The following is a 23,959-nucleotide window of genomic DNA, read 5'->3' as shown; positions in this document are numbered from 1 at the left end:
CCAAGAATAGACTTGATATTCAATTTTGGCCAACGACTAGTATGATAAACATTACATTTATTTACAAAATCAAATCAAATAGGGTCTTATCAAAAAGTAGTAAAATAATCCATTAATACTACATTGTGATGTCAATCTGAATTAGTGTTCCATCTTTAAACACGAGAAAGCTGGCAGCAATGCCCAACTAATAGACAGAAAGAACTACTATTGTTTCACTGTTAATTTATAAACTGACAATAATAATGAAGTGATGCTGAGAAACTTTAAGGCTGACCACCTAGAACTGAAAGATCCTGCATGCATTCTCATATATGGACACATGGAACAGTAAGATACAAGTTTGATGCATATTGCACCACTTACTGAATTTCTGATGTTACAAGAGAGATGTTGAATAGAAGCCAGAATGAATCAGACTTGAAAGAAAGGAAAGGGGAAAAAACAAGTTATCTGGGCCACTGCACTACATCTCCTAGCAACTGAAATATAGCGACAGAACAATGAGAAGGCTAACTCTCAAAAAAGTGAAACAGCCTTTTTCAAATTTAATCCTTCTATAGTATTTAATAACACCAACAACAAAATGTACATATTTCATGCAGTCAAGAACAAATTCATACAAAAGTATTAATATGCACATCTTTATACTGCTAGTTTCCTAAAAATGACTTTAAATGTAAACATTTAAATTGTCTCACTCCTAGTGTTATTTTAGATCAAATGGCAAATTTCTTGCCAAAGTACAAAGTACAACAATAACTGCTGAACCAAATAAATGCGTTCTATATATATTTTACAAAATGTTGAATACCATTCAAAGAGAATGTTTATCGATGCTGGAATAGACACCAAAAAAACTCTGATAACTCAAAGTTAAGAAGTGCTAAATTATCCAAATGAATCCGCAGTTCAGAAAACAGAGGATTAGCCACACAATTCTGGAATAACTCAGCAGGACAAGCAACATCTCTGGAGAGTAGGAATGGGTGACGTATTCAAAAACTGGAGTGCCAAGGAGTCTGAAGAAGGGTCTCGACCAAAAGCGTCACCCATTCCTTCTCTCCCGAGATGCTGCCTGTCCCACTAAGTTACTCCAGCATTTTGTGTCTATCTCCGGTAAACCAGCATCTGCAGTCCCTCGCTAAGCATCAGATTCACCGAGATAAAGATGCAAACCAAACCAAAAGTCTGATTGGGGCTAATAGAGATATAGAAAAATGGTATGCATTAAAAAAAAAATCAACACTATATCAAGAGGACTAACAGATTAACACTATAAAGAGGTCAAAGAGGAAGTTCAGAATAGCCATTAGGCACAACAGCAGCAATTAAATGGTGTTCAAGTTCAAGTGAGTTTATTGTCATGTGTCCCTGATAGGACAATGAAATTCTTGCTTTGCTTCAGCACACAGAACATAGTAGGCATTTACTACAAAACAGATGAATGTGTCCATATACCATAATATAAATATATACACACATTAATAAATAAACTGATAAAGTAAACAGATAATGGGTTATTAATAATCAGTTTTGTCCGAGCCAGGTCTAATAGCCTGATGGTAAATTCAGTTATTTTAAGCAAATTAGACCATAAAGCTGCAAAAACTAATGTACACAGAGAAACCATAGTACGGTTCTGGTTATGTGGCTCAATAACCTAATGGCTGATGGGAAGAATCAATTCTTGAAACCCATGGTAATTGTTCTCAGGTTTCTGAACCTTCTTGATGGTAGTGCAAAATGAGTGTGTGGCCAGGCATCACAGCTATTGACTTCCCCACCAGCAAAGGGATCTCCAGGAAGCATTGCCTATTTTATTCATGTTTAATCCATCTTTGATATGTAATAAAAATCCCAGGACCAATATGTAAATATTGTTCATACAGTCAGGAACAACTTGATACAAAAGTATTTATTTATATATCTTTTTCATTTTCCCAAACAAGACTTTAAACATACATTTATGTTGCCTTATCCTTTGTGTTATTTCAGCTCAAGTGGTAACATTTTTGGCAAAGTACGTCAAAGAGTCAATGCTTCCTGTAGATTCCTTTGATGGTGGTGAGGTCACTACCTGCGATGGACAGGATATTAGCCACCACTTTCTGCAGCCGTCATCTTGAGAATTCAAATTTCCAAAACAGGCCATGACTCTCTCCACTGTTGTCCCTACAAAGACAGGTTCATGGACCCTCAGCTTTCCCTTCTTGAAGTCAACGATCAAGTCGACTTGATCTTAACGTGGAAAAATTGTTGATCTAGCATCACACAAGCACTTTCCATCCCCATCCTGTACTCTGACTCGTCGTTATCCTTATTTGTCCAAAGACAGTGGTATTGTTGGTGAAGTTAATGATAGCATTAGAACTGTGTCAGGCTACACAGTAACATACAGTACAGCATGGGATTGTTCAGCACTGTGGCACCGCAGTGATGATACGATATAATTGTATTTACCCCAGGAGGGAAAGTGATCTGCCAGGTTTTCCTGCTGGAAGGTGAACCTCCGCCCCAGTCTCAAGTCTTTTGCAGACTCTAGCAGATTTTCTTCCAAGATTGCCCTGTATTTGGCTCCATCCATCTTCCCATCAACTCTGACCAGCTTCCCTGTTCCTGCTGAAGAAAAGCATCCCCACAGCATGATGCTGCCACCACCATGTTTCACAGTGGGGATGGTGTGTTCAGGGTGATGTGCAGTGTTAGTTTTCCGCCACACATAGCGTTTTGCATTTAGGCCAAAAACTTCAATTTTGGTCTCATCTGACCAGAGCACCTTCCTCCACATGTTTGCTGTGTCCCCCACATGGCTTGTGGCAAACTGCAAACGGGACTTCTTATGGCTTTTTTTCAACAATGGCTTTCTTCTTGCCTCTTCCATAAAGGCCCGATTTGTGGTTATATGGTTATGGAGTGCACGACTAATACAGGTGCACAACCTTTTATCCGGTGTTCCAGAAACCGAAAAGCTCCGAAAACCGGCCATTTTTTCCAGATGTCGTCTGCGCACCAAAGCTCGCGTTTGGCGCCAAACCTGACCCAAAACGACCCACGGTCAACCCAGGTCTGTACTAATGTAGCGGCTGCCTCCTCCCTGGAGACCGGGAGACACTTAAACATCGGTAAATCATTGCTTAAATGTTAGTCAGTTAGTTTGGAGGGCTTTTATGTGAAGGGGGGTGAAGGGGTAAACTTTAATTCTTAGTCCCCTACCTGGTCGGAGAGGCGGGGAGCGGTCAATGCCTTACCGGGTCGCTGTGCAGTAAGCTCCGCAGCGCTGTGGCCGCGGGCGGCGCCGGTTGTAGCTCCGACCCCGGCAACTCTACCCCTGGCTGCGAGGCGCTCCAAATCCAGCGCGGCCCGCGGCCGGACGTCCCAGCTCCGCGAATGTCGGGAGTCGGCGGCGTCGCCGGGTCGCCGTGCGGCAAGCTCCGGAGCGCTGTGGCCGCCGACACACAACATCGCGGAGCGTCGCTGGATTTGGAGCCGCGCAGCCAGGGGTAGAGTTGCCGGGGTCGGAGCTCCAACCGGCGCTGCCCGCGGCCGGTGGTGCCCCCAGCTCCGCGGCTCCAAATCCAGCGACGCTCCGCGAATGTTGGAAGAAGGCGGCCACAGCGCTCCGGAGCTTGCCGCACGGCGACCCGGTAAGGCATTGGTATCCCAGTGCTGCGACGCCGCCGACTCCCGACATTCTCGGAGCTGGGACGTCCGGCCGTGGGCCGTGCTGGATTTGGAGCGCCTCGTAGCCAGGGGTAGAGTTGCCGGGGTCGGAGCTACAACCGGCGCCGCCCGCGGCCGGACGGAGCCCCCAGCTCCGCGAGGTTGGGAGTCGCCGACCAGGTAGGTAGGGGACTAAGAATTAAAGTTTCCCCCTTCACCCCTACACCACCACCACCACATAAAATCCCTCCAAACTAACTGACTAACATTTATGCAATGATTCTCCCGGTCTCCGGGGAGGAGGCAGCTGCTCCAGACTTTTCAAGCCGCCCGCGCTACCTACCTAATCTACGCTAAAAATCTTCCATTCTGAAATCCGAAAATGTCCGAAATCCGACAAGTGTCTGGTCCCAAGGCTTTCGGATAAAAGGTTGTGCACCTGTAGTTGTTCTGTGGACAGATTCTCTCACCTGAGCTGTGGATCTCTGCAGCTCCTCCAGAGTTACCATGGGCCTCTTGGCTGCTTCTCTGATCAATGCTCTCCTTGCCAGGCCTGTCAGTTTAGGTAGACGGCCATGTCTTGGTAGGTTTGCAGTTGTGCCATACTCTTTCCATTTTTGGATGATGGATTGAACAGTGCTCCGTGAGATGTTCAAAGCTTGGGATATTTTTTTATAACCTAACACTGCTTTAAACTTCTCCACAACTTTATCCCTGACCTGTCTGATGTGTTCCTTGGGCTTCATGATGCTGTTTGTTCACTAATCAAGTCAAGTCAAGTTTATTTGTCACATACACATACGAGATGTGCAGTGAAATGTAAGTGGCAATGCTCGCGGACGTTTGTGCAAAAGACAAACAACCAAACAAACTATAAACACAATCATAACACACATATTCTTTTACATAATAAATAATGGAAGGAAAAACGTTCAGTAGAGTTAGTCCCTGGTGAGATAGGCGTTTACAGTCCGAATGGCCTCTGGGAAGAAACTCCTTCTCAACCTCTCCGTTCTCACCACATGGCAACGGAGGCGTTTGCCAGACCGTAGCAGCTGGAACAGTCTGTTGCAGGGGTGGAAGGGGTCTCTCATGATATTGTTGGCTCTGGAGTTGCACCTCCTGATGTATAGTTCCTGCAGGGGGGCAAGTGAAGTTCCCATAGTGCGTTCGGCCGAACGCACTACTCTCTGCAGAGCCTTCTTGTCTTTGGCAGAGCAATTCCCAAACCAGATGGTAATGTTCCCGGACAAGATGCTTTCCACCGCCGCTGCATAGAAGCACTGGAGGATCCTCGGAGACACTCTGAATTTCCTCAATTGCCTGAGGTGGTAAAGGCGCTGCCTTGCCTTACTCACGAGTGCTGAGGCGTGTGATGCCCATGTCATATCCTCGGAGATGTGGACTCCCAGATATTTAAAACAGTTCACCCTACCCACAGGATCCCCATTTATCCTCAATGGAGTGTACGTCCTCGGATGATGTGCGCTCCTAAAGTCCATGATCAGCTCCTTCGTTTTTTTGATGTTCAAGAGGAGGCTGTTATCCTGGCACCAGAGTGTTAGACCAGCCACCTCCTCCCGGTAGGCCTTCTCGTCGCTGTCCGAGATCAGGCCCACCACCATGGTGTCATCAGCAAACTTAATTAATGAGTTGGAGCTGAACCTAGCCACACAGTCATGCGTGTACAGGGAGTACAATAGGGGGCTGAGGACGAAACCCTGGGGCGATCCTGTGCTCAGGGTGAGGGACTTCGATGTATTCCCTCCCATCTTGACTACCTGGGGCCTGGCGGTGAGAAAGTCCAGGGCCCAGGCACACAGGGAGGAGTTGAGCCCCAATTCCATTAGCTTCCCGGCCAGTCTGGTGGGGACTATCGTGTTGAAGGCTGAACTGTAACTATGAACAGCATCCTCACGTAGCCCCCCTTCTGGCTGTCCAGATGGGAGAGAGTGGTGTGCAAGACCTGGGAGACCGCATCGTCCGTGGATCTGTTCGGACGGTATGGGAACTGCAACGGGTCCATGTTCCGAGGGAGGAAGGCGCAGATGTGTTTCTTCACCAGCCTCTCAAAGCATTTCATGACTACCGAGATAAGGGGGAGGCATTTTTTGGTACCGGTACAATGATGGATTTTTTGAAGCAGGCAGGGACCACGGACTTGTCCAAGGAGAGGTTGAATAATGTAGTGAGCACTGGAGCTAGCTGCGTAGCACAGGACTTGAGTACTCACCCCGAGATGCCATCGGGGCCTGCAGCTTTTCTCGTGTTCACCCGTGTCAGAGCCCTCCTCACGTCGTGCTCGGACAGCGAGAATGTGTGCACATTCCTCCCTTCAGCTTCGGTAGCCAGCCCGCTGGCGGTATTGTCAATAGTCGGCAGACCTGGAGTGGTGTTGCCCCTCTCGAAACGAGCGTAAAAGGAGTTCAGGTCATCAGCTAGGGAGGTGCCGGCACTTGCGGACGAGGGAGGGGTGCTCCGGTAGTTGGTTACAATCCGTAGCCCCTGCCACAGGCTTCTGGTGTCCTGCTGCTCCATCTGTAACTCCATCTTGTCTCTGTACCTTCTCTTTGCGTCCTTCACCACCCTTCGCAGTCGGTAGGACTCTGCCTTGTAGACGTCCATGTTTCCTGTTGTAGGCAGCGGTGCGAGCATTCTGGGCCACACGAACAGACCTGTCTACCCAGGGTTTTTGGTTCGGAAAGGTGCTTACCCTTACCGTGGGGACGATGTTGTCGGTTACTGTTGCGATGAAGTCCATGACTGCTTCCGCGAACTCACTGACGTCACTGGAACTTGGTTCGAACATATTCCAGTCGACATCACTCAGTGGTGATGTTCTCTAACATACTCTGAGGCCTTCACAGAACAGCTGTATTTATACTGAGATTAGATTACACACAAGTGGACTCTATTTACTAATTAGGTGACTTCTGAAGGCAATTAGTTGCACTGGATTTTATTTAGGGGTATCAGAGTAAAGGGGGCTGAATACTTTTGCACGCCACACTTTTCAGTTTTTTATTTGTAAAAAAATTTGAAAACCATGTATCATTTTCCTTCCACTTCACAATTATGCACCACTTTGTGTTGGTCTATCACATAAAATCCCAATAAAATACATTTACATTTGTGGTTGTAACGTGACAAAATGTGGAAAAGTTCAAGGGGTATGAAAACTTTTGCAAGCCACTGTATATCTGAAGTCTGAGGTGTAGATGGTGAACAGGAAGGGAGAGAGGACCGTCCCGTGTGGGGCCCCTGTGTTGCCACTACCATGTACGAGACACAGTTCTGTAGCCTGACATACTGATGTTCGTCAATGAAGAGAAGGTGTTGCTGTCAATCTGTACTGATTAAGATCTGCTGATGAGGGCACAAGGAGGAACAGAAACCCAGTTCCCTGAGTGTAATTATGAATTTGGAAGTATTGATGGTATTTAATGCCAAGCTTTAGCCTGAAATAAATGCTCTTATTTGCCAAGCGATCTAGTAAAATGTACTTATTGTTGTATCTATCATAATCATGTATACTGTTTACTCTATGAGCTTCATGTGAACAAGGAATTCAGAGTCACGGAGTCATCCAGCACAACATCCACAGAGTTAGAAATGTTCAGCACTGGAACAGGCCCTTTGGCCCATGTCATCCATGCCAATCAAGTAGCCCCATCCAATTTGCCCATATCCCTCTCAACCTTTCCAATCTATGTACCGAAGTGTCTTTGAAATGCTTTTCATGGTACCCGTCTCAAATACACCCTCTGGTAGCTCGTTCTATATACCCACTTCCTTAAATGAAAAGGTTGTACTTCAGGTTCCTATTAAATCTTGTCCCTCTCATCTTAAATCTACATCCTCTGGTTCTTGATTCTCCCATTCCTGGATAAAAGACACTGCAAAAGTTATCAATTTCCTCACCTCTAAGATCATCCATAAGCCTTCAGACAGGGAAGTCCTAGCTTGCCTGACCTCTCACTGTTGTTCAGACCTAGTACCATCCTTGTAAATCTTCTCTACACTCTTTCTACCTTAACAAAATCCCTCCTAGAGCTGCACATAGCATTCCAAATACTTCCTTGTGAACATCCTGTACAACTGTAAAGTAACATCCCAACTTCTATACTCAATACCAATGAATACCAATGTACCATATGAATACCAATGTACCAATGATGAATACCAATGTACCAGAATTCATCTTTACTGCCCTATCACTCTATGACTCCACTTTCAAGGAACTATATACATGTACTCCCAGTTTCATCTGTTCCATAACACTAGGACCCTGCCTTTGACGGCAAAGGACCAAAGCTGGCTCTGTCCCTTCTTGTAAAGGGCCTCAGCGCTCTTGAACCAGTCCAGTTTACTGTCCACGTAAACTCCAAGGTATTTACACTCCTTGGAAAACTGCACATCTTTCGAGCAAGCACCCCCATCCAATGTGATCATGGCTGATCATCCCCAATCAGCAAGACTCGAAATTAACGGTTGCCCGGGTGCCAACGTCACCTAACGTCCCGCCGGGCAACCTAAAAGTTGTGTCATTTTGCCAGGTTTGGCAAGCACCCGGGACACCTGCCATTCAATTCTGAGCAGGGCCCCCCTCTCTATCTCTCTGTCACCCTCTGTCTCCGCCCGCCATCCATATCCATGTCCGCTGCCGGGACTCCGCTCTCCACTCGCTCCTCATCCGCCGGCACAGCCTTGCACATGCGCACTGCTACAGCCAGTACATCCTCCCCCTGCACATGCACCCAACCAAGGCCAGCGCATCATCTGCCACCCTACACATGCGCACTGCCACAGCAACTGGTCGGTGCTGGGGACTTTATCACTCGCTTTGAATTGTGGGAGATCTGTCCGCCATTGAAGTCTGGTCGCCGCGACCGCTGAAAACCAGCGCAGAATCACTCCCTGGAGCTGGAGTAACTCCCTGGAGTAACTCTTGCTTCTGGTTTCCTGGTCCTCCAAAAATATTCTAAATGGAATTTAAACTGGAGGTGGTGGGGGGTCCATCACCAAACTCCAAACTCTGAACAATAACAGTCTATTGCATTTTATCTGTTCATTTATTGTGTGTATATATATGGTTTATGGTATATAAACACACTGAACTTTTATCTCCCGTTCTGTATTATGTTTACATATTCTGTTGTGCTGCAGCAAGCAAGAATTTCATCGTCCCATCTGGGACACATGACAATAAAACTCTCTTGATTCTTGACAAGCAAAAAAAGGGTTCTTGGGGCAAAAAAGAGCTACCTAAGATTTAGTTGTGTCTGGTTGCGTAACTATGGTAGGGTGAAGACTATTCCATGCTTTAATTGTGCGGGTAAACTCCATGGAGCAGCCAGCCAGCAATAGAAGAAATTGGGTGACGTTTCCGGTAGAGACCCTTCTTTAGACTCCCTCTGGTTTTAGCGTTTTAGTGTAATTTAAAGATACAGAGTGGAAACAGGCCCTTCGGCCCACCGTGTCCACTCCGTAAGTAATATATTTGCCCACACACACAATTTCCCTCCTGGGATTAATAAAGTTCTATCGTATAGTATTGTGTGTGTAGGAAGGAACTGCAGATGCTGGTTTAAACTGAAGATCGACACAAAAAGCTGGAGTAACTCAACAGGTCAGATGGAATCTCTGGACAAAAGGGAAATATTACGTTTTGGGTTGGGTCTGAAATAAGTTCCTGCACACCTTTGGAATGTGGAAGGAAACAAGAGCACCCGGAGAAAACCCATGCGATCAAAGGGAAAAGGGGCAAATTCCATACAGACAACAACCATATTCAGGATCAATTCCGGATCTCTGGCACTTTAAGGCAGCAACTTTATGGCCAATGTATTGCCCCATAGTCTTGAACTGAATTAAAACATACAGTAGCTGTAAAGGGGGACATAGCGTCACTTGGAGATTTAAGACTGAAAATGGATTGTTTCTTTTTTTTTACTAACCAAAGTTATCAATGTATAATTTTTTGTGTGTTGGAAAATAAAATATAGTGGCACAGCTGGTAGACTTGCTGCCTCACACACGAGAGATCCTGTCCTCGGGGACTGTCTGTGTTGAATTTGCACATTCTCCATGCAAGCGTGTGGGTTTCCTCCCACATCCCAAAGATGCATTGGCTCTGTAGGTTAACTTGTCTCTGTAAAATTGCCCCTAATGTGTAGGGAGTGGGTGAGGAAAGAGAGATAACAGAACTTGTGTGAATGGGTAGAGAAAATTGCTGGAGAAACTCAGTGGGTGAGGCAGCATCTATGGAGCAAAGGAAATGGGTGACGTTTCGCGTTGAGACCCTTCTTCAGACTGATGTGAGGGTGGGGGGGGACGGGAAGAAGAAAGGAAGAGGCGGAGACAGTGGGCTGAGGGATAGCTGGGAAGGGGAGGAGAAAGCAGGGACTACCTGAAATTGAAGAAGTAAATGTTCATACCGCTGGGGTGTAAACTGCCCAAGCGAAATATGAGGTGCTGCTCCTCCAATTTACAGTGGGCCTTACTCTGGCCATGGAAGAGGCCCAGGACAGAAAGGTCGGATTCGGAAAGGGAGGGGGAGTTGAAGTGCTGAGCCACCGGGAGGTCAGGTTGGTTATTGCGAACTGAGCGGAGGTGTTGGGCGAAGCATTCGCCAAGACTGCGCTTGATCTCACTGAGGTTGATCATATGCTGAATAATCCAACCAAATTTTAGTTTGGAAGTGGAAAGAAATAATAGAAATTGCATTCATTGCAAAGTGTAAAAACGGTTGAGATACTGTATTATAATTTTGTTGCATGCCATTGTGGTATATACCATGTCTTGATTGGTGAATATGTTTAGTTTGTGACTTTATTTGAAGCAGAAATAATATGTGAATACTTCATTGAGCATAATTCCGACTGGTAACTACGCACTTCGTCCGAGCACATTATCGCACGTGTCATGCAAGCTGTCTTAAATGACCACCTAAACTGTCAGTTGGCAACCTAAAAAGCTGCCTAGGTTGCCCGGCTGACAACAGAGGAAAAAAAGTTAATTGAGAGCCCTGAGAGTACCCCGTTCCTGCCTTCTCCCCATATCCCATGACTCCGCTATCTTTAAGAGCCCTATCTAGCTGGCTCTTGAAAGTATCCATAGAACCGGCATCCACCGCCCTCTGAGGCAGAGAATTCCACAGACTCACAACTCTCTGTGTGACAAAGTGTTTCCTGATCTCCGTTCTAAATGGCTTACCCCATATTCATAAACTGTGGTCCCTGGTTCTGGAGTCCCCCAACATTAGGAAAATGTTTCCTGCCTCTAGCGTGTCCAACCCCTTTATAATTTTATATGTTTCAATAAGATTTCCCTCTCATCATTCCAGAGTATACATACTTAGCCGCTCCATTCGCTCAGCATATGACAGTCCCGCCATCCCAGGAATTAACCTTGTAAACCTATGCTGCACTCAATAGCCCTAATGTCCTTCCTCCAATTAGGAGACCAAAACTGCAGAAAATACTGCAGGTGTGGTCTCACTGGGGTCCTGTACAACTGCAGAAGGACCTCTTTGCTCCTATACTCAATTCCTCTTGTTATGAAGGCCAACATGCCATTCACTTTCTTCACTGCCTGCTGTACCTGCATGCTTACTTTCATTGACTGATGAACAAGGGCCCACCAGATCCCGTTGTACATCCCCTTTTCCCAACTTCACACCATTTAGATAATAATCTGCCTTCCTGTTTTTGCTAACAAAGTGGATAACCTCACATTTATCCACATTAAACTGCATTTGCCATGTATCTGCCCAACCTGTCCAAGTTACCCTGCATTCTCATAGCATCCTCCTCACAGTTCACACTGCCACCCAGCATTGTGTCATCCGCAAATTTGCTAATGTTATTTGTAATCCCGTCATCTAAATCATGAATATTCTAAATAGCTGCTGTCCCAGCACCAAGCTTTGTGGTACCCCCCCTTGTCACTGCCTGCAATTCTGAAAGTGACCCGTTAATCCCTACTCTTCGTTTCCTGTCTGCCAACCAATTTTCTACCCATGTCAGCACTCTACCCCCAATACCATGCCATAATTTTGCCCACTAATCTCCTTATGGGACCTTATCAAATGCTTTCTGAAAGTCCAGGTACACTACATCCACTGGCTCTCCCTTGTCCATTTTCTGCGTTACATCCTCAAAAAATTCCTAGTCAAGCATGATTTCTCCTTCATAAATCCATGCTGACTCAGACCGATCCTGTTCAAATGCTATTCAAATGTGCCGCTATTTCATCTTTTATGATTGACTCCAGCATCTTCCCCTCCCTGGACTCTACATATGCCAAATCATGATGAACCTTATCAAATGCTTTGAGGTCCATAGATACATTGATAGCCTTGCCCTTAGCAACCTTTTTGGTTACTTCTTCAAAAAACTTAAATTCACAATACATGATCACCCATGTAAAAAACATGGACAGGTTTTGCCAAAGGGCCAGTTTCTGGGCTGTATAATACCATGACTATAATAATCTTCCATTTAGTACTAAATCATTCTTATATTACAATTTAGAATATTTAGTTCTAGGCAAATCCCTATAAAAAGAAAGTGCACCAGAGGGCAGAGCTATATTCAGTTATATCCTTTCAATATAGGAAAACTCAATAATTGAAAAATGTCAATTCACATTTTTCCAATGGGCGAGACCAATTCGACAGCCCAGCACTGAGACAAACTAAATTTCATGCGAGTCATATTTAACTTAACCTTTTGTGCATTTATACATTTTAATTGCCGATTACCAAAATGCCCAACAGCCAATAGTCTTGTTAAAGGAAGCATTTATTCCACTGTTCTAAATGAAGGCTGCCCCATTCACCCAGGTCCATCCCTTTTCTATTCACCTGTAAGCGCAACGCAATTCACGTGTTAACATCTCAGACATTTATGGTTTCACTTTAATGGTGCCAGGAGGAGACGTAACTTTCCAAAATAACCAATGCACAGGGTGGGCACTCCACCCCATCTATGGCTCCGAACATTTGTTTGCTCTCGCACCACTCACGGACAAATCGGCCGATTTGTTTTTCCGTTATGACTCTTAAAACATAGATATTTAAAAAACATACAGACTGAAGTTCAGATTAACTGTCCCCGATTGCCTCCCACAAGTGACTAAATAATTTACATGTATGTCCTTGTTATTGGGCATTGGCCCATTGCACTAATTGCGTATATGGATGTGTTGTGGACTTGCACAGACTAGCTGCTTCCCACTTGCCTCATCACTTTACCTGCATCGCTCTCCTTCGCCCTTCCCCATCGCTGTAAATATGCGCGCGCACCGCCTCCACCTTCACCTCCTCCCACTGTACTTTGACCACGCACTCCCAAAGTAAAGCAACCCGCAGCTCGTCGTCGTTTAAGTTCGGCGATGACAGCTCAACCCGAGGAAGCATCAGACTCCGTACCTTGGCATTCGAGGTGCCGCTCCTCCTGGTCGACCGCTGCCGGCGTTGCTGTTCGCCCCTCGCTAGCCGTGCCACGCCGCTACCGTAACTCCCATGGTGAGACTTGCTTGGCAGCAGGTGTGCAACGTCACTCCTCCCCCACCCTCCCGTCGCTCCCATCATCGCCCGGGAGCGCGCGGCTCCTCCCAACCGCCGGCGCCGGCGCCCGCGCCGAGTCTCGAGGCGCATGCGTGCGGGGGTGTGGCGCGGCGCGGCTGCGTCTAATGGTAGGTGCGAGGGCGATCGACGGAGCGGTGATGTTGTGGCACCTCGACTCCAACGCAAGCTCTTGCCGAGCAGCGCATCGTATCTGGCGAGTAAAGTGTTCAAGCTCGCCGTTTGGTTGTTTCTTTCTAACAGGCAATCATCGTCAAAAATGTGCACGCGGAGTTGTGATGCACATAGTAAGATCCCACAAATAGGAGTGAAGTGAATAAGTTGTTCATTAACTTTCTTTTGCCAGTAGTTTTGTTCTTGCTCTAATTATTTCTTTGGTATAACCAAAATAAAGAATTTATAGACTGTGATATTTATTGTGTTGCTCAGTACATTGTAATATTACACCATATTTTTCACTTTCCCTTCCCAATTTAAATCGCATGTATTAATATTAAACATATTTAGATCATAATTATGCACCCAACTCATTTAATAATACGCTTAAACTATTAGTAACTTTGGTGAATACAGGCTTATTCACATGACAATCCTGCCATCCTAAGATTTTAGACAATAGGTGCAGGAGTAGGACCTTCGGCCATTCGAGCCAGCACCGCCATTCAGTACCCCGGTTGATTGATGATTTGGTTGCTGAAACTTTGTTGCACTCTTCCTATGACAAGTACACCAATAATTTCCTATGTTATTTTTTGGAAATCATCTGGCTTACCTATTCCAAATTTTTTAAAGTAATTCAGACTATTCCAATGCTCTTAAACAAACTTGGTCTATGTATCCTTTAAACTTAATTTAAACTTGTTTAGTTTGATCGATTATTATGTAACATCTAAAAAAAAGTGCCTTAAAAGTGTGCCAGTGTATTAATAGGAATAATTTCCAAAAGTCTGGAGTACTTAAAAGTTCATGATAGAATAGGCCGGTCAGCTTTGTGAACGGGTCTTGCTTGACAAATTTGCTGGAATTCTTTGAAGAAGTAAATAGCAGGGCAGACAAAGGAGTCAGAAGACGTTGTTTACCTAGATTTTCAGAAGGCCTTTGATAAGGTGCCAAACGTTAGGCTGCTTAGGAAGATGAGAAAGGATTTGAGTATAAGAGCAGGGAGGCTCTCCTGCAGTTGTACAGGGTCTTGGTGAGACCACACCTGGAGTATTGCGTACAGTTTTGGTCTCACAATCTGAGGAAAGACATTCTTGCCATAGTACAGTACAGAGAAGGTTCACCATACTGATTCCTGGGATGGCAGGACTTTCATATGAAGAAAGACTGGATAGACTCGGCTTCTACACGCAAAAATTCAGAAGATTGAGGGGGGATCTTATAGAAACTTACAAAATTCTTAAGGGGTTGGACAGGCTAGATGCAGGAAGATTATTCCCGATGTTGGGGAAGTCCAGAACTAGGGGTCACAGTTTAAGGATAAGAGGGAAGTATTTTAGGACCGAGATGAGAAAATCATTTTTTACACAGAGAGTGGTGAATCTGTGGAATTCTCTGCCACAGAAGGTAGTTGAGGCCAGTTTGTTGGCTATATTTAAGAGGGAGATAGATGTGGCCCTTGTGGCTAAAGGGATCAGGGGGTATGGAGAGAAGGCTGGGATGGGATACTGAGTTGGATGATCAGCCATGATCATATCGAATGGCAGAGCAGGCTCGAAGGGCCGAATGGCCTACTCCTGCACCTATTTGCCATGTTTCTATGAGAGCCCACGGTATCTAGCAGTTACTAGCATGGACAGAAAACTGGCTGGATGGCTACCAGTGACAACTGGAGTTCTGCAAGGCTTGGTGCTGGGGCCGCAACTCTTTACGTTGTATATTAATGATTTGGATGAGGGGATTGAAGGCTTTGTGGCCAAGTTTGCGGATGATACGAAAATAGGTGGAAGGGCAGGGAGTGTAGAGAAAGCAGGGACTCCACAGAAGGACTTGGGCAGTTTGGGAGAATGGGGCAGAGAAGTGGCGGATGGAATATAGTGTATTAAAGTGTGATAGGAATAAAGGTAGACTGTTTTCTGAATGGGGAGAGAATCTAGAAATCAGAGGTGCAAAGGTTCATGGGAGTGCTGGTGCAGGATTCCCAAAAAGTTAATCTGCAACTCGAATCGGTAGCAAAGAAAACAAACTCAATGCTAGCAATTATTTCAAGAGAGCTTGTATACAAAAACAGGAATGTAATGCTGAGGTTGTATAAGGCGCTGGTAAAGCTGCATTTGGAACATTGTAAACAATTTTTGGCACCATATCTGAGGAAAGATGTGCTGGACCTGGAGAGGGTCCAGAGGAGGTTTACAAGAATGATCCCAGGAATGAGTGGGTTAACCTAATATGAGTTTTTGTCGGGTCTGTGCCTGTACTCGCTGGAGTTTAGAAGAATGAGGGGATCCTCATAGAAACATACAGAATAGTGAAAAGCTTGGGAATTAAATATGAAATCCCTAAATTTGCGGATGACACAAAGCTGGGTGGCAGTGTGAGCTGCAAGGAGAATGCTATGAGGCTGCAATGTGACTCGGATAGGTTGGGTGAGTGGGCAGATGCATTGCAGATGCAGTATAATGTGTATAAATGTGAGGTTATCCAATTTGGTGGCAAGAACAGGAAGGCAGATTATTATCTGAATGGTGTCAGATTAGGAAAAGGGGAGGTGCAACAAGACCTGGGTGTGCTTGTACACCAGTCACTAAAAGTAAGCATGCAGGTACAGCAGGCAGTTAAGATAGCTAATCCTCAAATCCTCTTGCAATAGCCTTCATTGTGAGAGGATTTGAGTTTAGGAGCAAGGAGGTTCTACTGTAGTTTTATAGGGCCCTGGTGAGATGGCACCTGGAGTATTGTGTGCAATTTTGGTCTCCTAATTTGAGGAAGGACATTATTGATATTGAGGGAGTGCAGCGCAGGTTCATCAGGGTAATTCCCGGGATGGCGGGACTAACATATGATGAAAGAATGGGTCGACTGGGCTGTACTCACTGGAATTTAGAAGGATGAGAGGAGATCTTACAGAAACATAAAATTCTTAAAGGATTGGACAGGCTACATGCAGGGAAAATGTTCCCGATTTTCGGAGAGTCCAGAACCAGTGGTCACACCTTAAGAATAAGGGGTAGGCCATTTACGACTGAGATGAAGAAAAACTTTTTCACCCAGAGAGTTATGAATTTGTGGAATTCTCTGCCACAGAAGGCAGTGGAGGCCAATTCACTGGATGTTTTCAAGAGGGAGTTAGATTTAGCTCTTGGGGCTAAAGGAATCTAGAGTTATGGGGGGAAATGTTGCTGGTTACTGATTTTAGATGATCAGCCATGATCAGCTGGCTCAAAGGGCCGTTTGGTCTACTCCTGCGCCTAGTTTTTCTATAAAGTGGATGTGGAGAGGATGTTTCCACGTGGGAGAGTCTAGGACGAGAGGTCATAGCCTCAGAATTAAAGGACGTTCTTTTAGGAAGGAGATAAAGATACATTTCTTTAGTCAGAGGATGGTGAATGTGGAATCCTTTGCCACTGCTGTGGAGGCCAAGTCAGTGGATATTTGTAAGGCAGAGATGGAGAGATTCTTGATTAGTACAGGTGTCAGAGGTTATGGGGAGAAGGCAGGAGAATGGGGTTAGGAGAGATAGATCTGCCGTGATTGAAGGGCAGAGTAGATGGGCCAAGTAACCTAATTTTACTCTCATCACATGACTGTAAGTCTGTTATAACTATAGTTCCAAGGATGCTGGATTCTTGGAGTTTTATTGTATCTCTTGGGTGGGGAGACCATGAGTGTTCCACTCTGGTGAACAGCACATGGATGAAGTACTGATAGTAGAAAGGGCACAAGGGCACATAGTACTTTGTGAGAAAGAAAGGGCACAAGTACTTTGTGAGCCACCATGAAAAGCATGGAGTGAGAGGAAGGTGGGGGTGGAGACGGAGAATGGAAGATGATAAGTAGACACACAAGAGGCTGCAGAAGCTGGAATATGTTAAGGAAGGTGATAAGTGGAACCAGATATGGAAGGAATGATAGCCAGATGAAACCAGATAGGGAAAGGGAATAGAATTAGATACCAGGGATTAAGGGTGTTTTGGTGACAGGGGGATGAGAAAACCTGTGTGGATAAGAAGTAGAGAGAATGGAACACGGGGTTTGGGTTACCTAAAATTGGAAAACTCAATATGCATGCCATTGTGTTGCGGGTTACCCAAGTAAAACATAGAGTGTTGAACTTTTTATTTGTGTTTAACACCCTGAGCAGTGGAGAAGACCAAGCAGAGAATGTTCAGTATGGGAATGGGAAGTGCAATTGAAGTAGTAAGCAACCTGGAGCTCAATATGACCATTGGGGGCAGAGCACAGGAGTAACACAAAACAGTCCCTCAACCACATCTGGTCTCGTTGATGTAAAAGAGCCACGTTGAAAGCATCAAATGCAGTAGATGAGGTTGGAGGAGGTCCATGTGAAAATTTGCTACACCTGGTAGGAATGTTTAGCTCTCTGGATAGTGGTCAGAGAGGAAACATAGTGATAAGTGTTGCACTTCCTATGTTTGCGAGGAAAATGCCAGGGGACGGGGAGGGGTGGATGTGTAGGGCTGAGTGAACCAGTGAGTCATGGAGAGGGCGGTAACATGAGAGACTGCAGTTACTAGAATCTGAAGCAAGAAACAATTTGCTAGACAAACTCTGCAGGTCACGCACTAGAACTTTTTTTTTTAAACAGATTTTTTCTTTATTGTTTTCTGTTAATGGCATTTTTGGCTGATAAAATTGGCAACAATCCTTTTATTGTCAGTTCTGGAGAGCAGAGGGGATAGCGAGTAACATTCTACACGTTTTAAAGAATTCCTAGTTTGATCCTGATGGGAAAAGAAATTACCTGAATTATGGCAATATTAAAAAACACTTCAAATTGACTTAACATTTTGACCAGAATTCAAACTTTTATTGTCAACCGACACTTAAGATTAGGTAATATGGGTTTGCTAAAGGTATATATTAAAGTCAAATGTTTGACCGGTCAAAGTGGATGTTTCACGAAAGTTAAAGAGCCTCAATGATTCCCTGGATAATGTTTCTCTTAACCATGAGAATGATAATCACAGTATTCAAGGATATTATTTCCATTCCTTATTTGGGCCATGATGATGCCAAGAGCATCATCCTAATTGCCCTTGGGAAGGTTGTGATTGGACCACCTTCTCGAACTGGGCATTGCTTTTTTGTGAAAGTACTTGCACAAAACTTTTCGGTACGAAGTTCTCATATTTTCTCTCCGTATTGGAATATTTCCAAATCTGGTAATGGATACCAGATACCAAATACAGTAAACTCCATCAATCCAGCACATTCAGGACTTTGGTGGTGCCGGACTAGCGGATTTTCTGGACTATTCATATGTATTTCATTCAATACCACATAGCATTTTTAATTTGCTTTTAATTAAAAATGATGTTAAACAACACCATTTCAATGTTAGTTTAAAGGAAGTGTTGGAACTGGGACCCTCTCAAGTGGAAAGAGAATGCAGGGGTTCAGGCCCCATTGAGTGGAAGGGAGCATGGGACAGGAACCTAGAGCCTTGGCACGTGCAAACAGGAACAGAGTGGAAAGTGATTTGTGGGAATCGGGGCCCTGAGAAATGAATGAGGAGTTTGGAAATTGGGGCCTGTGTGAGTGAGCACAGGGGCCATAAAGGGAGCACAAGATCTATGGACCCAATGAATGGAAATTACACGCATCACATTGTGAGCCTGATGCCAAACGACTTTGATTGGTTAGAGAGCAGATTTTCACATTTTTACTAGCATTGTAATCAATTAAGAACAGCTTGACTAGTGGTGTGGTCAGTTCTGGAATGTCTTGGGATCCTTGCTTTATTAAATATTAGACTAAGTGGGACCCGTTGGGTCCCATGTTCACACGGGAGGGTTGGTCCCCCAACGCAATATTCTACCTCTCCACCAATTCCAATATTGGTGGCCAGTGGGTGGGGGTGGGGCTTTCTGGAGCGCTAGTATAGGTATTGTGGGCTGAAAGGACTGGTTTCCAGAGGGCTAGTATGGACATTGTGGGCCAAATGGATTCTTGGGGTGACAGCTCAGGCACTCAAGCCGGATGTGCTGGCAGCTCACTCACGGCTGGTGGGCGAGCAGTTGACTCACGGCTATTCCTTGAAATTCCAGTTCAAGCAGGGTGCAAGGCCACCAAATTCAAATGCAGTTTCCTACCATTTCATGCAGGGTGCAAGGCCACCACATTCAAGTGCAGTTTCATACCATTTAAAGCAGGGTGAAACCACCATAAAATCACACAAAACACCACATAAACACCACACTCACAGTTCAGTAGGCATTCAGTGTGTTCAGTTGATTCACAGCTCAGACAGAGTCGTGACCTCTCCCGCCCCCATCTTGCAGAGACTGAGCCACACCCACACTTCCGGGTTTTATAATCCCTCCCCCCTCCCACCAGAAGGGTGTGGCCTTCATGGTGTGATTGACAGAAGAGAGATTCACAACATTTTTTTAAACACTAATAACACTTTTACAAATAACACTTTTATTTTTCATTGATGGGAAGAATCCTCTGCACCTGAGGGGGACTGAGTAAGATGGCCAATCATCACAGCCGTAAGTGGTAGCGTTTTATCTAAAATCAATATACAGTGCAAACAGGAAGTTGTCAAGTTGCCACCACCAACAACCATTTGCAGTGCAGCATTTCAAAGCAGTTACCACCACCAACAACCATTTGCAGTGCAGCATTTCAAAGCAGTTACCACCACCAACAACCATTTGCAGTGCAGCATTTCAAAGCAGTTACCACCACCAACAACCATTTGCAGTGCAGCATTTCAAAGCAACCACATTTTCATTTTCAAACCACATTAAGGGCACTCACAGTTGAGTAGACATGTGTTCAGTGTTATTCACAGCTCAGAGAGACGTGACCCTCTTGCTTCCTCCATCTTGCAGAGACTGAGTGAGGCAAAACACTTCCGGGTTTTATAGTCCCTCCCCCCTCCCACAACAGAGAGAATGTCAACATTTTTTAAACATTAATAACTCTTTTATTTTTCATCAATGGGAAAAATCCTCTTGTCCTGCGCAGCGGAGAGGGGGACTCTGAGTAAGATGGCCAACAATCACAGCCGTAAGTAGCAGCGTTTGTTCAAGAATCATGAAACAGAAAAACAGGAAGTCGTCAAGATCTTACTTTTAGTAATATAGATTCTCAGTTATTTGTTGGCTTTTCTGAACTGGCTGAAGCCTAACTTCTGCGAAAGTGGAGATCTCAGAAGGAAAGTGGAATAGTTCATCCACATGACCCTCTGGCTGAATATGGTTAATATGGACAATACTTTACTTGTATCTTTCAAAATATAAACAATAGCAGCAGGAGGAATATTTTCCCTCATTTCCCTCATTCTCCTCCACTCATTACCATTCTCTACCCCAGGACCTACCCAGGTTGTAGAGCAGCGCCAGGGCTCGGCTCCAGAACTCGGCCAAATCCCGGGATCGGCTCTCACTCCAGCTCGAACACCAGGATCAGCTCCAGCCAGGTCCCGCGGCAGCATCCTTGCCACCAGGTGTCGGGCGCTGGCAGCCGCTGCACGAGCGCTGGGGTGCCCCTCCCTCCCGGAGTGTCCTATCCTGCCTTGCAAGTGCATTGTGACGTCAGTCGTTTTGTTTTCCGAAAAGGGTGTTTCTGAAACTTTAAATGATTAAAAACGTCAGAAATATAGGTGGGAATGCGATGGGAAGATGTTTATCACCTCAACGGGAAAAATGTGAGTAGAATGTGTGAAAATGGGAAGACTGTGGCCTAGCGTTTGGTAGAAAATAGGAATTAACGAGATATTAACGCACACATACACACACACACGCACACACACAGCCACAAACAAGACGAAGAGTTTTAGTATTATAGAGATGATAGGCAGATGGAGCATATGGTGATAGGTAGGGGAGGGGAGGGATGGATATGGTGAGGATGCTTCTTCTTGCCCAGAACGTCGGTAGCATTTTCAAAATAAGGGATAGGCCACCTAGATTAAATGATGAGAAAATACTTCACTCAAAGTATGGCGAGTCTTCAGAATTGTTTACCCTGAGGATTGTGGGGGCACAATTATTGACCTAATTCTGACGCAAGACTGATAGATTTCTCGATATTGAAGAATTAGGGCGTATGGGAATAGCGGAGGAAATGTTTGGAATAGATCAGCCATAATCTTGCTGACTTATGAGCCTGTCCCACTTAGGCGATTTTTCAGCGGACTGTCGGCGACTGTCAAGTTGCTGGCAGTCGCCTGAAAAACTAGGAACTGGAATGGCGACTGTCAGAGTGGAACACACACACAAACGCATCGTAAAGGCGGGGGCCAGGGCAAGCGGGGAGCGCTGTATAAAATATTCCCACACTGCAAAGCCAAGGTGATACACACATCGCGATGAACAGGAAGGTAGGCTCTATAATTAAGATGACTAGCACAGTGTATGGTAAGTCCTTTAAAAGAGGGGGGAGAAGGAGTGGAGACACTTTTAAGAAGCCAGAGATACACGGCTGTGAAGTTCGGCGTACATTTAATATTACCAGTCGGTTCCTTGGTTCTGAAAACTACTGCTTACCTTTTTATTCCCTCAATGAGCCAACAAATTTCACTAGTCAGCACCGGCTCCAACCTACGAGAACCTCTGCAAAACCTTCGACCTCCTGGCAACCCACTAGGACCTCCTTGCGACCCACCTACAACTTGAGAATTCTCGCTACTCTCCATGGCGACTTCATTCGAGTCGCCGCTAATTTTTCAACATTTTGAAAAATTCTCGGCGACCATAATGAGACCATAATGTGGGAACTCCACATGAAGGCGACTCCCCGACATCCACCCGCGCACATGTGGCGACTGCAAAGTCTCCTGCAGTCGCCTTAGTGGGACAGGCCCGTTCGTATGTTGAGACAATTGGCAAATGAATGGTATGATGGATTTCCTGCTATAATGGTATAATGATGTCGTTAATGATCATATTTGCAATTCAGAAATAATGTCATTTTTATCTCCAAGTCTATTGTGCTCTCATGCTCAAAAACACACAAAATGTTGTTTCATAAAATATCCTATGGCAATTTGCTTTTTTTCTCCTCACCCATGACAGCTACTCTTTTAGGAATGTAGCAAACAAGAAACACCCATAGAGCAGATATTTGCTAAGATTTCACAACATACAAGACAATGGAAAACAAAAAATACTGACCAGGCAATGCGCTTCCAATATTTGGCTTTATAAGAAAGAAAATTATAGCAGGAAGGAAAGATTGAATGAGATAAAGAAAAATATAAGTTTCGCATTTCTATAAAGGAATAAAATAAAGTGGGAAATACTCATTTCTACAGTGGGAGGAGAGGTGGGAGGAGAAAACAGGATAAGCATGTAAATCTGTGGATTCCCAAAGTTTTATCAGGAGACTCGGAATCCAGAGGACAGGTTTGGAAACTGTTCATTTCATTGACTGCCTAAGAAGAGGCCTTAAAAAGATGCATTCTGACTATCCTTTTGATTATCTTTTTGTGATTTAGTATCAAATTTTGACTTGCATCTTCACAGGATTTGAAATAAGCAAAGTAAATGAGAATTGTTCATAATATACCTTACAAATATTTTATATCTTCCCAATTTAAATATGAATGATATCTATCATAAGTTTCTATCATATACTAGAAACTCGCTCAGCTCTGTAGAAGTGAATTCATGGATAGAGAAGTGATTGGCAGACAGGAAACAAAGAGTAGGGATTAACGGGTCCCTTTCAGAATGGCAGGCAGTGACTAGTGGGGTAGCGCAAGGCTCGGAGCTGGAACCGCAGCTATTTACAATATACATCAATGATTTGGATGAGGGGATTCAAATTTGCAGATGATACAAAGCTGGGTGGCAGTGTGAACTGTGAGGAGGATGCTATGAGAATGCAGGGTGACTTGGACAGGTTGGGGGAGTGGGCAAATGCATGGCAGATGAGGTTTAATGCGGATAAATGTGAGGTTATCCACTTTGGTAGCAAAAACAAGAAGGCAGATTACTATCTAAATGGCGTCAAGTTAGGAAAAAGTACAATGGGATCTGGGAGTCCTTGTACATCAGTCTATGAAAGTAAGCATGTAGGTACAGCAGGCAGTGAAGAAAGTGAATGGCATGTTGATCTTTATAACAAGAAGAATCGAATTATAGGAGCAAATAGGTCCTTCTGCAGTTGTACAGAGACCTAGTGAGGCCACACCTGGAGTATTGTGTGCAGTTTTGGTCCCCTAATTTGAGGAAGGATATTCTTGCTATTGAGGGAGTGCAGCGTAGGTTTACAAGGTTAATTCCCAGGATGGCGGGACTGTCATATGCTGAGAGAATGGAGCAGCTGGGCTTGTACACTCTGCAGTTTAGAAGCATGAGAGGGCATCTCATTGAAACATATAAGATTGTTAAGGGTTTAGACACGCTAGAGGCAGGAAACATTTTCCTGATGTTGGGGAATCCAGAACCAGGGGCCACAGTTTTAGAATAACAATAAGGAGTAAGCCATTTAGAACGGAGACGAGGAAACACTTTTTCTCACAGGGAATGGTGAGTCTGTGGAATTCTCTGCCTCAGAGGGCGGTGGAGGCAG

The 23,959-nt window shown here is 44.9% G+C and overlaps 1 protein-coding gene across 3 annotated transcripts in view; it reads right to left on the bottom strand.

The window, feature by feature from the left end:
- The window catches only part of LOC129710598 (tyrosine-protein phosphatase non-receptor type 3-like), a 161,648-nt gene extending 147,992 nt beyond the window's left edge, over nt 1-13,656 (bottom strand). For 2 of the 3 annotated variants that reach the window (XM_055657723.1, XM_055657741.1), the window contains exon 1: nt 13,097-13,656. The gene's annotated coding sequence lies outside the window, so the exon portion shown is untranslated. Of the gene's footprint in view, nt 1-12,919 lie in introns of all 3 variants that reach the window. The other variant, XM_055657732.1, reaches the window with a different exon arrangement.
- Nucleotides 13,657-23,959: the final 10,303 nt, after the last annotated feature.

This window comes from Leucoraja erinacea, chromosome 2, assembly GCF_028641065.1.
Source record: "Leucoraja erinacea ecotype New England chromosome 2, Leri_hhj_1, whole genome shotgun sequence".
NCBI lineage: Eukaryota > Metazoa > Chordata > Chondrichthyes > Rajiformes > Rajidae > Leucoraja > Leucoraja erinaceus.
This window is presented reverse-complemented; position numbering and strand designations above follow the sequence as displayed.